The sequence below is a fragment of the Doryrhamphus excisus genome, chromosome 4, assembly GCF_030265055.1.
Source record: "Doryrhamphus excisus isolate RoL2022-K1 chromosome 4, RoL_Dexc_1.0, whole genome shotgun sequence".
Classification (NCBI taxonomy): domain Eukaryota; kingdom Metazoa; phylum Chordata; class Actinopteri; order Syngnathiformes; family Syngnathidae; genus Doryrhamphus; species Doryrhamphus excisus.
Window position 1 is genome coordinate 2,686,153 of NC_080469.1, and position 13,848 is coordinate 2,700,000.

The 13,848-nt window shown below is 37.1% G+C and overlaps 1 protein-coding gene across 6 annotated transcripts in view; it reads right to left on the reverse strand.

The window, feature by feature from the left end:
- Nucleotides 1-13,848, reverse strand: part of cux2b (cut-like homeobox 2b) — a 184,147-nt gene that overhangs the window by 37,707 nt on the left and 132,592 nt on the right. The gene's annotated exons all lie outside the window — the stretch shown is intronic.

Below are 13,848 nucleotides of genomic sequence, written 5' to 3' on the forward strand. Positions count from 1 at the left end.
CAGCAGCTTTCATCTTGTGTGCGGAAGCGTATCTGAGAGCTTCTCGTGTGGGCACGGACCGCCATGGTGTCACATGTCACAAGAACCGTTGCAACCCCAAAAAAAAAAAAAAAAGATGGCGTCAACAAGAACAAAACTTTGTTGAAATTTTGTTGAAATCCTAGCCATGCGTTGCAAAGCGCCTTTTATCCGCTTTTTCATCACACAAACATTTTGCACCATTTAATTGATCAAGGTTTTTTTTTTTTTTTTTTTTTTTTTTTTCTTTCCCAGGACCGGTTTACAGTCAAACATTGTCTGCGTTCATTGTTGCACCGAGTGTGAAGATATTGCATCAGTCACAAGGGACATTCACTGTTAAGGGAAAAAGCTCTTCCAAGACAAACAGGATGACTCCATCGACCCACTGTCACAGAAAAAAACACTTTATCAGCCTCTTTTCCATAAATACTTTCAATTTTTAGTCATCAAAGGGCTAAAGATTGTAGTACAGGCGATCCATTGACAAGAATCATCAATCAGCGGCACGGGAAGTCACATCAAATTTAAAGAAAAGGGATATAAACACAAAATTAACTCAATCAAAGCAAAGCGTATGAGATCCTTTCAAAGGGTTAAAAAATCCACACTTCCTGTGTGGGTCAGCTGATATCTTTGTAAAAAACAGTTACTAACTGATGTCAATTTGTAGTATCTAGTCCGTGGTTTTGTGCTAGACCAGGGGTCTCAAACACGCGGCCTGCGGGCCGCACTAGTTTGAGGCCCCCGCCTTGATATGAAAGTTTAATGTTAGTGCGGCCCGCGCAAGTTTGATATGGATGCTGTATGGTATCATGTACCCAGAAAAAATTATTACGTTTGATTAATGTTCATGTTAAAGGTTAAATAACTGTTAATAGTTATCCTCCCTATCCGTGTGGAAGTGGTAAGTTTTTGGCTATTTAAGTTGAAAGGAAATAACTTGAAGGCTACCGTTTAGGTCGCTAGCTCTCTAGTTTTGCGAATTAGCATGTGTCTCAAGACCCTGCAGTTGCGCAATATGTTGTAAATAACAAGGACACTAGTTTGAGGCCCCCGCCTTGATATGAAAGTTTAATGTTAGTGCGGCCCCGCGCAAGTTTGATATGGATGCTGTATGGTATCATGTACCCAGAAAAAATTATTACGTTTGATTAATGTTCATGTTAAAGGTTAAATAACTGTTAATAGTTATCCTCCCTATCCGTGTGGAAGTGGTAAGTTTCTAAATCATTTAGAATAGAATTTGACTTCATTTTATAGCAGCAGTAATAATATTTATTTATTTATTTATTTTAAATAATTAATTAATTATAATATATATATATAATGTATTATTTATTTAGTCATAATTTTTATAATAACTAACTTTAAAGGACAAAAACAACAACAACATACTAGTTAACTTTGAGTGAGTTGTATATTTAAATTATCATTATTTTTATTTATTCAAAATTATTTCAGATCATGTAGAGAGATATTTAAAAAAAATGTATATACAACATATATGTGTTCATTCCACCACAGGAGATATGTCATGTTACACATATCGGCATCTGTATCGGCTGATATCGGTATCAAAAATTCAGTTTTCGCTAATATTTTCAGTAAGACCCCCATCATTCATTTTCTACCACTTATCCTCACGAGGGTCGCGGGGGGTGCTGGAGCCTATCCCAGCTGTATTCAGGCGAGAGGCGGGGTACACCCTGGACTGGTTGGCCAGCCAATCACAGGGCACATATAGACAAACAACCATTCACACTCACATTCATACCTATGGACAATTTGGAGTCGCTAATTAACCTAGCATGTTTTTGGAATGTGGGCGGAAACCGGAGTACCCGAAGGAAACCCACGCATGCACGGGGAGAACATGCAAACTCCACATTAGAGATGCCTGAGCGGGGAATCGAACCCGGGGTCTCATAGCTGTGTGGCCTGCACGCTAATTACTGTGTGGCCTCACATACAAATATATACGGATGTCATGATTTATGTCTCTATTCATTAAATACAGTGAAAATTAGCATATTTCAGACATATTTGCGAATGGTGATTAATCATGATTAATTCCTTAACATATGTGATTAATCAGATTAAAATGTCAAAATAAATATGGGATTTTTTCCTAAAAAGGTGGAATTGAACTCTGGTCTCCTAGCGGTGAGGTCTGCGTGCTAACCACTCGCCCACTCGCCCACTCGACCACCGTGCAGCCCTCATTGTTGCTCAATAGTATAGCAGTAATATTGTAGTCAATCAAGGTAAAATATTATATTTTTGTACAATTTCAGTTGTTTCATCAGTCTTGAGGCCGCCGTGTTGCAGCCGCTTCCCTACGGTCACTGACTTTTTGTCTCTGGGCGATTGCACGGTTGAAGCGCGAGGTCGAGGTACTGCTAACAGAGTCAGATGCCGCATTGTCCGGTGGCCTCTGTGGGGGCATTGAAGCGACTTGTGCAAAGGTACCGTTGTACTGTTGTTGGGGTCTAGCAGAGTGGATTCAGGATTTTGTATGGAAAAGATAAGCAGGTGTCAGCCGGTCCCGTCCTGAACCCTGTCAGCAATATACCATCATTAGGTGGCGTGGGGGCGCAGCAGGGTGCACCATTATGTCTCTCTGGGCCCTGTGTAATTACGCTCTGACATAATTAACCCAGCAAGCCCATTAGCCAAGCAGTGGCTGGGCTGAAGAGAGGGGAAAAAAATACTATAATTATTTGTTGTGCACATGTTAATGAGGCCAGCTGTGTTCCCATCATACAACACGAACAAATTAATTTACAAGGCTGCGCTCAAGGGTTTTTTTTTTTCTTTTCATTCAAAACACTGTTTTGTTTTGTGTGTGTTTTTTTTTTTTTTAGTCAGTGTGGACTTCAAGGTCCATAAACATGTCCTGCTACAGCAGCAACAAACGGTAAAAGTGTTGTAATACTAACTGTCAAGGACTTGAAAACTAGGCTGATAAAACTACGGTGCTCTGTTTTCACTTTCATAGAAATACATAAATAAATGTAAAGCGGTTAGGATAATTGCTGCCTTCTTACCCCCACCCCGTGATTGATTCCATGATTTATCTCATGATTGGAAAAATCACAGCATATGCGCAAACATGTCTGTTCTCCTCGTGGTACGTTTGGTACGTGGTACGAGTGAAAACTGTAACAATTACTGCCTTGTGTTTTTACATTTGTTCACTTCCTGCTTTCCTAATATAGGTAAAAAAAAAAATTTCAATTGAGTGCATCCCATAATCAGTTCACAGTTCCACATGTCCAAAAGGAGTAGGAAGAAGCAAAGCTTATTAAATCCTACCCCTCCATCTGGTACTTTTACAATCAGTAACTGTTACATTTGTTCACTTCCTGCTTTCCTAATATAGTTAAAGTTTTTTTTTTCAATTGAGTGCATCCCATAATCAGTTCACAGTTCCACATGTCCAAAAGGAGTAGGAAGAAGCAACGCTTATTAAATCCTACCCCTCCATCTGGTGGTTTTACAATCAGTAACTGTCACATTTGTTCACTTCCTGCTTTCCTAATATAGTTAAAAAGTGTTGTAATACTAACTGTCAAGGACTTAAAAACTAGGCTGATAAAACTACGGTGCTCTGTTTTCACTTACATAGAAATACATAAATAAATGTAAAGCGGTTAGGATAATTGCTGCCTTCTTACCCCCACCCCGTGATTGATTCCATGATTTATCTCATGATTGGAAAAATCACAGCATATGCGCAAACATGTCTCTTCTCCTCGTGGTACGTTTGGTACGTGGTACGAGTGAAAACTGTAACAATTACTGCCTTGTGTTGTTACATTTGTTCACTTCCTGCTTTCCTAATATAGGTAAAAAAAGAAAATTCAATTGAGTGCATCCCATAATCAGTTCACAGTTCCACATGTCCAAAAGGAGTAGGAAGAAGCAAAGCTTATTAAATCCTACCCCTCCATCTGGTACTTTTACAATCAGTAACTGTTACATTTGTTCACTTCCTGCTTTCCTAATATAGTTAAAGTTTTTTTTTTCAATTGAGTGCATCCCATAATCAGTTCACAGTTCCACATGTCCAAAAGGAGTAGGAAGAAGCAACGCTTATTAAATCCTACCCCTCCATCTGGTGGTTTTACAATCAGTAACTGTTACATTTGTTCACTTCCTGCTTTCCTAATATAGTTAAAGTTTTTTTTTTCAATTGAGTGCATCCCATAATCAGTTCACAGTTCCACATGTCCAAAAGGAGTAGGAAGAAGCAACGCTTATTAAATCCTACCCCTCCATCTGGTGGTTTTACAATCAGTAACTGTCACATTTGTTCACTTCCTGCTTTCCTAATATAGTTAAAAAGTGTTGTAATACTAACTGTCAAGGACTTAAAAACTAGGCTGATAAAACTACGGTGCTCTGTTTTCACTTTCATAGAAATACATAAATGTAAAGCGGTTAGGATAATTGCTGCCTTCTTACCCCCACCCCGTGATTGATTCCATGATTTATGTCATGATTGGAAAAATCACAGCATATGCGCAAACATGTCTCTTCTCCTCGTGGTACGTTTGACATGACATCTCTTAATATTGAAAAATAATACAGAAAAGATGAGTGGAATAAAACGCCTTTATGTGTGAATTAAAGAGAAACGTAACCCCCCCCGGGACAGAACAGAAGTACAAAGAGGGAACGGCATCAATACAGATATTTAGAAGTATGATGGCATTTTAAAATACAAGAAAAAAACACAACTGAAGTGGGAAATAAGTTATGGCAGTTGAAGTAAACTTGAGTGAAAACTGTAACAACTACTGCCTTGTGTTGTTACATTTGTTCACTTCCTGCTTTCCTAATATAGGTAAAAAAAAAATTCAATTGAGTGCATCCCATAATAAGTTCCCAGTTCCACATGTCCAAAAGGAGTAGGAAGAAGCAAAGCTTATTAAATCCTACTCCTCCATTTGGTACTTTTACAATCAGTAACTGTTACATTTGTTCACTTCCTGCTTTCCTAATATAGTTTAATTTTTTTTTTAATTGAATGCATCCCATAATCAGCTCCCAGTTCCACATGTCCAAAAGGAGTAGGAAGAAGCAACGCTTATTAAATCCTACCCCTCCATCTATTTTTACAATCAGTAACTGTTACATTTGTTCACTTCCTGCTTTCCTAATATAGTTTAATTTTTTTTTCAATTGAGTGCATCCCATAATAAGTTCCCAGTTCCACATGTCCAAAAGGAGTAGGAAGAAGCAAAGCTTATTAAATCCTACCCCTCCATTTGGTACTTTTACAATCAGTAACTGTTACATTTGTTCACTTCCTGCTTTCCTAATATAGTTTAATTCTTTTTTTTCAATTGAGTGCATACCATAATCAGTTCCCAGTTCCACATGTCCAAACGGAGTAGCAAGAAGCAAAGCTTATTAAATCCTACCCCTCCATTTGGTGCTTTTACAATCAGTAACTGTTACATTTGTTCACTTCCTGCTTTCCTAATATAGTTAAAGTTTTTTTTTCAATTGAGTGCATCCCATAATCAGTTCCCAGTTCCACATGTCCAAAAGGAGTAGGAAGAAGCAAAGCATATTAAATCCTACCCCTCCATCTGGTGGTTTTACAATCAGTAACTGTCACATTTGTTCACTTCCTGCTTTCCTAATATAGTTAAAAAGTGTTGTAATACTAACTGTCAAGGACTTAAAAACTAGGCTGATAAAACTACGGTGCTCTGTTTTCACTTTCATAGAAATACATAAATGTAAAGCGGTTAGGATAATTGCTGCCTTCTTACCCCCACCCCGTGATTGATTCCATGATTTATCTCATGATTGGAAAAATCACAGCATATGCGCAAACATGTCTCTTCTCCTCGTGGTACATTTGACATGACATCTCTTAATATTGAAAAATAATACAGAAAAGATGAGTGGAATAAAATGCATTTATGTGTGAATTAAAGAGAAACGTATCCCCCCCGGGACAGAACAGAAGTACAAAGAGGGAACGGCATCAATACAGAAACAGATATTTAGAAGTATGATGGCATTTTAAAATACAAGAAAAAAACACAACTGAAGTGGGAAATAAGTTATGGCAGTTGAAGTAAACTTGAGTGAAAACTGTAACAACTACTGCCTTGTGTTGTTACATTTGTTCACTTCCTGCTTTCCTAATATAGGTAAAAAAAAATTTCAATTGAGTGCATCCCATAATAAGTTCCCAGTTCCACATGTCCAAAAGGAGTAGGAAGAAGCAAAGCTTATTAAATCCTACCCCTCCATCTGGTACTTTTACAATCAGTAACTGTTACATTTGTTCACTTCCTGCTTTCCTAATATAGTTTAATTTTTTTTTAATTGAGTGCATCCCATAATCAGTTACCAGTTCCACATGTCCAAAAGGAGTAGGAAGAAGCAAAGCTTATTAAATCCTACCCCTCCATCTGCTACTTTTACAATCAGTAACTGTTACATTTGTTCACTTCCTGCTTTCCTAATATAGTTTATTATTTTTTTTTCAATTGAGTGCATCCCATAATCTATTCCCAGTTCCGCATGTCCAAAAGGAGTAGGAAGAAGCAAAGCTTATTAAATCCTACGCCTCCATTTGGTACTTTTACAATCAGTAACTGTTACATTTGTTCACTTCCTGCTTTCCTAATATAGTTTTTTTTTTCAATTGAGTGCATCCCATAATCAGTTCCCAGTTCCACGTGTCCAAAAGGAGTAGCAAGAAGCAAAGCTTATTAAATCCTACCCCTCCATCTGGTGCTTTTACAATCAGTAACTGTTACATTTGTTCACTTCCTGCTTTCCTAATATAGTTTATTTTTTTTTTCAATTGAGTGCATCCCATAATCAGTTCCCAGTTCCGCATGTCCAAAAGGAGTAGGAAGAAGCAAAGCTTATTAAATCCTACCCCTCCATCTGGTACTTTTACAATCAGTAACTGTTACATTTGTTCACTTCCTGCTTTCCTAATATAGTTTTTTTTTCCAATTGAGTGCATCCCATAATCAGTTCACAGTTCCACATGTCCAAAAGGAGTAGGAAGAAGCAAAGCTTATTAAATCCTACCCCTCCATCTGGTACTTTTACAATCAGTAACTGTTACATTTGTTCACTTCCTGCTTTCCTAATATAGTTAAAAAAAAATTCAATTGAGTTCATCCCATAATCAGTTCCCAGTTCCACATGTCCAAAAGGAGTTGGAAGAAGCAAAGCTTATTAAATCCTACCCCTCCATCTGGTGCTTTTACAATCAGTAACTGTTACATTTGTTCACTTCCTGCTTTCCTAATATAGTTTAAAAATGTTTTTTCAATTGAGTGCATCCCATAATCAGTTCCTAGTTCCACATGTCCAAAAGGAGTAGGGAGAAGCAAAGCTTATTAAATCCTACCCCTCCATCTGGTACTTTTACAATCAGTAACGGTTACATTTGTTCACTTCCTGCTTTCCTAATATAGTTTATGTTTTTTTTTTTTGTTTGTTTTTTTTTTGTCCCGTACCGAAGTACAAGGTGATATGACCATACAATGACATAATGGGTACCATAGCTCTGGGGTCCTCAACACCTGGCACGAGTGCCACCCAGCGTACCACAACCTTTTGTTACTCAGGCACCAGCCACGCTAATAATATGTTAAAGGCGACAATGCAGTGAAGAACTTATAACGATCCGAGTCTATTTCCGTCTTCACATTTTGAAATTCCAACCGCACACACAAACCAACATTCCTGCACGCACTTATTCTCCCTTCCTGGTCCCTCTGGGGTGTCCTACTCCACAGGGATCAGTTGGAGAGGCCCGGCTCTTTTATGAACATAATGCATTATTAAGCACCTCAAACATCTCCTGGGCCTTTGTTTATGACTCCTCTTATTAATCACTTGTGCATAATCACATCCCCACCCAGAGAGCTTTCATTCTCCATCAGCTTTTATATACGCCCTTATTTTCCACAAAACATTTACAGCATTCCTCCTCCTCCTCCTCCATTGGTCTAGCCCTGACTGTAGGTACTCGGCTGCACAATGACAATAAAGCTAGCTCGCTGTGCCCCGCAGGCCTCTCTGCAAGTGTTTAGTGGGGGTTGAAGAAGGACAAGCCTTCTTAATACGTTTGAGTAGAGTGTGGATTATGGAGGTCAGTGCTTTCTGATTTGATACCATCACAGCCGGAAGGAGCGTTCAATGTGAATATGCAAGAGACTTAAAAAGGCCTTGCTTAACAGAAGATGGCATGCAGTGTTACAAAATTGTGTTCTTCTGCGCAGTTCCAATGGTCACCACTAGCATGTGCTGTTGTCATAACATTTTGAGTGGCGTTCCCCCCCCCCCCACATTTACGCTTTATGCTTTGTGGGGTGGATATTCAGAGCAGGTTTTTTTGTCATTTATACCGTGGTACCTTGGTCATCTCATACAAAATGTAGGTTAAAAACAGGCATAGCTTAGGACAGCTATTTGGGTGCTTGTGTTACCATGTGACCATCAGAATCAGAATGGCTTTTATTGTCATTGTGTTGCATACAACGAAATTTGAGTGCAACTCCACGGTGCATTTTGTAGAAAGTAAAAATAAGAATCATGAAAATTATAAAAATAAAACAAGAAATATTGCATATATATATACATATATATAAAATATTGTATAGCATACAATGAAATTTGAGTGCAACTCCATGGTGCATTTTGTAGAAAGTAAAAATAAGAATAATGAAAATTATAAAAATTATAAAAAAATTATAAAAATAAAACAAGAAATATTGCATATATATATATATATATATATATACATATATATATATATGCAATATTGTATAGCATACAATGAAATTTGAGTGCAACTCCACAGTGCATTTTGTAGAAAGTAAAAATAAGAATAATGAAAATTATAAAAATTATTAAAAAATTATAAAAATAAAACAAGAAATATTGCATATATATATATATATATATATATATATATATATATATATATATATATATATATATATATATATATATATATATATATATATAATATTGTATTGCATACAACAAAATTTGAGTGCAACTCCACAGTGCATTTTGTAGAAAGTAAAAATAAGAATAATGAAAATTATAAAAATTATTAAAAAATTATAAAAATAAAACAAGAAATATTGCATATATATATATATATATATATATATACATATATATAATATTGTATAGCATACAATAAAATTTGAGTGAAACTCCATGGTGCATTTTGTAGAAAGTAAAAATAAGAATAATGAAAATTATAAAAATTATTAAAAAATTATAAAAATAAAACAAGAAATATTGCATATATATATATATATATATATATATATATATATATATATATATATATATATATATATATATATATATATAATATTGTATAGCATACAATGAAATTTGAGTGCAACTCCACGGTGCATTTTGTACAAAGTAAAAATAAGAATAATGAAAATTATAAAAATTATAAAAAAATTATAAAAATAAAACAAGAAATATTGCATATATATATATATATATATATATATATATATATATATATATATATATATATATATATATATATATATATATATATATATATATATATAATATTGTATTGCATACAACAAAATTTGAGTGCAACTCCACGGTGCATTTTGTAGAAAGTAAAAATAAGAATAATGAAAATTATAAAAATAATTAAAAAAGTATAAAAATAAAACAAGAACTATTGCATATATATATATATATATATATATATATATATATATATATATATATATATATATATATATATATATATATATATATATATATATAATATTGAATCCTCACAAAGTCTGATGAAAGGAACTGTGTTCTAAACGAAAAGGAGTGGGCTGGATCTGGAGGGAGGGCTTATTGTGGGTGAGCGTGCACGTGATTGTGCATGTGTGTGGAGGCGAGAAAGAGCAAACACCTGGAGCCTCGGTCTCTGGGCTACGCCCCTGGCGACAGACGCAGCAACAAACGCTGACGTTCAAACAACACACACACACACACACACACATTCCAGAAGAGAAGAGCGGAATGAGACAGCAAGACGAGATGTTGGGAAAGTTAGGTGTGTCTCTGGGAAAAACGGGATAAAAACTCCGGTAGAAGCTGCCACAGCTCTTTCAGCATTGATAAGAACGTGTTGATCAAAAGCAGCGCGGAGGTGATTTAAACATTGTTTGCGAAAAACTGAAAACTGTGAACGCACCGAGTTAGTGTGCACAGCAGGGGAAGAAGATGTCGCAGGCACATGAAAATATGGTACACTAATGAAACGCTCCAGTGGATTGACATCTCAGCCTAGAGGGCCTCATAAAAGACAACAAAAATATCATTGTCAGCCCTTGCTCTCAAACACGCGGACCGCGGGCCAAATGTGGCCCGCAGGACACTAGTTTGAGGCCCCCACTTTGATATGAAAGTTTAATGTTAGTGCAGCCCGCGCAAGTTTGATATGGATGCTGTATGGTATCATGTACCCAGAAAAAATTATTACGTTTGATTAATGTTCATGTTAAAGGTTAAATAACTGTTAATAGTTATCCTCCCTATCCGTGTGGAAGTGGTAAGTTTTTGGCTTTTTAAGTTGAAAGGAAATAACTTGAAGGCTACCGTTTAGGTAGCTAGCTCTCTAGTTTGCGAGTTAGCATGTGTCTCAAGACCCTGCAGTTGCGCAATATGTTGTAAATAAAAAGAGTATAAATGTGACTATAGTCGTGTTTTGTCATGTCTACAGGGCTCTAATAATGCTTTGTTCATTTTAATGTGAAAAAAATAATTTGTCTACCCACCAACTATATGTGGTTTCTTAAGTTTTTATTATTTGCTGTTTTATTATTATTATTATATTTATTTATTTATTACTGATTGATTGATTTCTTTATTCTTGATTTGTTTATTTATTTTTCATCTGTAATAAATGCGTTTTTTTTTTTGTTGGTTTTTTTTTTGAAAACCTGATGCGGCCCAGTCTCGCCCAGACCCTAGCTCCAGTGGCCTCCAAGTAAATTGAGTTTGAGACCCCTCCCTGGTTTAGAGACAGTACCACTCGGGCAAAGACAGGAAGCACAACTTTCTCATTGGGAGTGACCAGGATGGATAGGATCAGGAAGGAGCACATGAGAGGGACATTACATGTTAGATGGTTGGGACATGTCCAGAGGAGAGATAGTGAATATATTAGTAGAAGGATGCTGCCAGGTAGGAGGCGTAGAGGAGGTTTATGGATGTAGTGAAGGAGGACATGAAGGTAGTTGGTGTGAGAGCGACAGATGCAGAAGACAAGGTTGGATGGACGCGCTCGATTTGTTGCGGTGCCGAAAGAGAAATTTGAATTTTCCAATTTTCCAATTCCATACAATTGTAGCACCACCACAGATACATTGCAGTCATGTGGGAATCACTGCACTCTAAATCACTAAAATCTAACTTGTTATGGTTTGTCTGCTTGACAACGCTACCGTTGCAGCTAACAAATGTAAACAACCGTACATGTGATTAGTATGCATAAGGAGTGCTGCAAAGTGGATTAAACGATATGCGATATGATACAACAGGTCGCAAAAAATTAGCTGATTGCTCCTCCCTCCCTCCTTTCCTTGTTCAGCCCTAGTTCCTATTAACTTCCTCTGATTGGACCGACCGCACACAAATAGAATCTGATGGACACGTTCAAAGAAAGGTACGACTATGAATAGCAATAACTACATTACGATTAATCATGACGCTGTGTAAAGAATAATCGCTTCTGTCAAGTCATCAAAAATGAACTGTACAGCGGTTGGGGCAAACGGTGGGGGGGGCAAAGTGGGGCCACAGCTACACCATTGTCCTCCAGTAAACCCGGAGTCATCCATTCTTGCGACCTTGGACACCAACAGGGAGATGTATAGCGACTCACGCAGGCGACATTACACTCAAAACAGGAAGTGTCCTCTGCAGAAATACGCTGTTCTGGCTTCTGATTGGTTCCTGAGTACCAAGTTGCTGTGTCAACATTTGGCACAATTACTCTTGACTCTTGACACAGCGTATGCGAGATCTAAGTCACTCCTAATTTGGGGGATTACTACTTGAAATGTTCAGTCCCGGAATTGAACGGCGACCAATCCAGGCTGCTTCTCATCAAAGTCAACTGAGATGAGATCCAGATGGGACAGGTTTTTGTCATTTATACCGTAGAACCTTGGGCCATCTCTCAGATGATTTGTTACTTTGAATAGCGATAAAAAAATTTTTAGGTTAAAAACAGGCATAGCCTAGGACAGCTAGGAAGGAAGAAGGAAGAAGCAAAGCTCATTAAATCCTACCCCTCCATCTGGTACTTTTACAATCAGTAACTGTTACATTTGTTCACTTCCTGCTTTCCTAATATAGTTTTTTTTTTTTTTTTTTACATAGAGTGCATCCCATAATCAGTTCCCAGTTCCACATATCCAAAAGGAGTAGGAAGAAGCAAAGCTTATTAAATCCTACCCCTCCATCTGGTACTTTTACAATCACTAACTGTTACATTTGTTCACTTCCTGCTTTCCTAATATAGTTTAAGTTGTTTTTTTCAATTGAGTGCATCCCATAATCAGTTCCCAGTTCCACATGTCCAAAAGGAGTAGGAAGAAGCAAAGCTAATTAAATTCTACCCCTCCATCTGGTATTTTTACAATCATTAACTGTTACATTTGTTCACTTCCTGCTTTCCTAATATAGTTAATTTTTTTTTTACATTGAGTGCATCCCATAATCAGTTCCCAGTTCCACGTGTCCAAAAGGAGTAGGAAGAAGCTACACAAAATAAGATGAAAAATAAATAAACAAATTAAAGATTAAAATTAACAAAGCATTATTATTGCGCAACTGCAGGGTCTTGAGACACATGCTAACTCGCAAACTAGAGAGCTAGCGACCTAAACGGTAGCCTACGGATTATTTCCTTTAAACTTAAATAGCCAAAAACTACCACTTCCACACGGATAGGGAGGATAACTATTAACAGTTATTTAACCTTTAACATGAACATTAATCAAACGTAATAATTTTTTCTGGGTACATGATACCATACGGCATCCATATCAAACTTGCGCGGGGCCGCGCTAACATTAAATTTTCATATCAAGGCGGGGGCCTCAAACTAGTGTCCTTGTTATTTACAACATATTGCGCAACTGCAGGGTCTTGAGACACATGCTAATTCGCAAACTAGAGAGCTAGCGACCTAAACGGTAGCCTACGAGTTATTTCCTTTAAACTTAAAAAGCCAAAAACTTACCACTTCCACACGGATAGGGAGGATAACTATTAACAGTTATTTAACCTTTAACATGAACATTAATCAAACTTAATAATTTTTTCTGGGTACATGATACCATACAGCATCCATATCAAACTTGCGCGGGGCCGCACTAACATTAAACTTTCATATCAAGGCGGGGGGCCTCAAACTAGTGTCCTGCGTGCCACATTTGGCCCGCGGGCCGCGTGTTTGAGACCCCCGTTTTTTGAGAAAATGACGATATCAGGTCGTGTGTGCGTTTGCATCGAGTCAGGGACTTCAAGGCAAAAAAGGAGACCTTTAAAAGTCAGCGGCTGCCGTGGTTATTTTCGCTGTGGCATACTTTCATCTCGTATTCATCGAATCTGTAAACAGAATCTCGACTACTGCCACAAGTGTGACTGTGATCTGGAATTGGAGATTGCAACACATCATAGCAATGGCGGACATATGGATGCATGAAATAAGAACAACCCCAAAAAAAAAAAAAAAAAGTCTTTCCCCTCTGTCTTCTTGCTTTCCCCCACCCCCAGTTG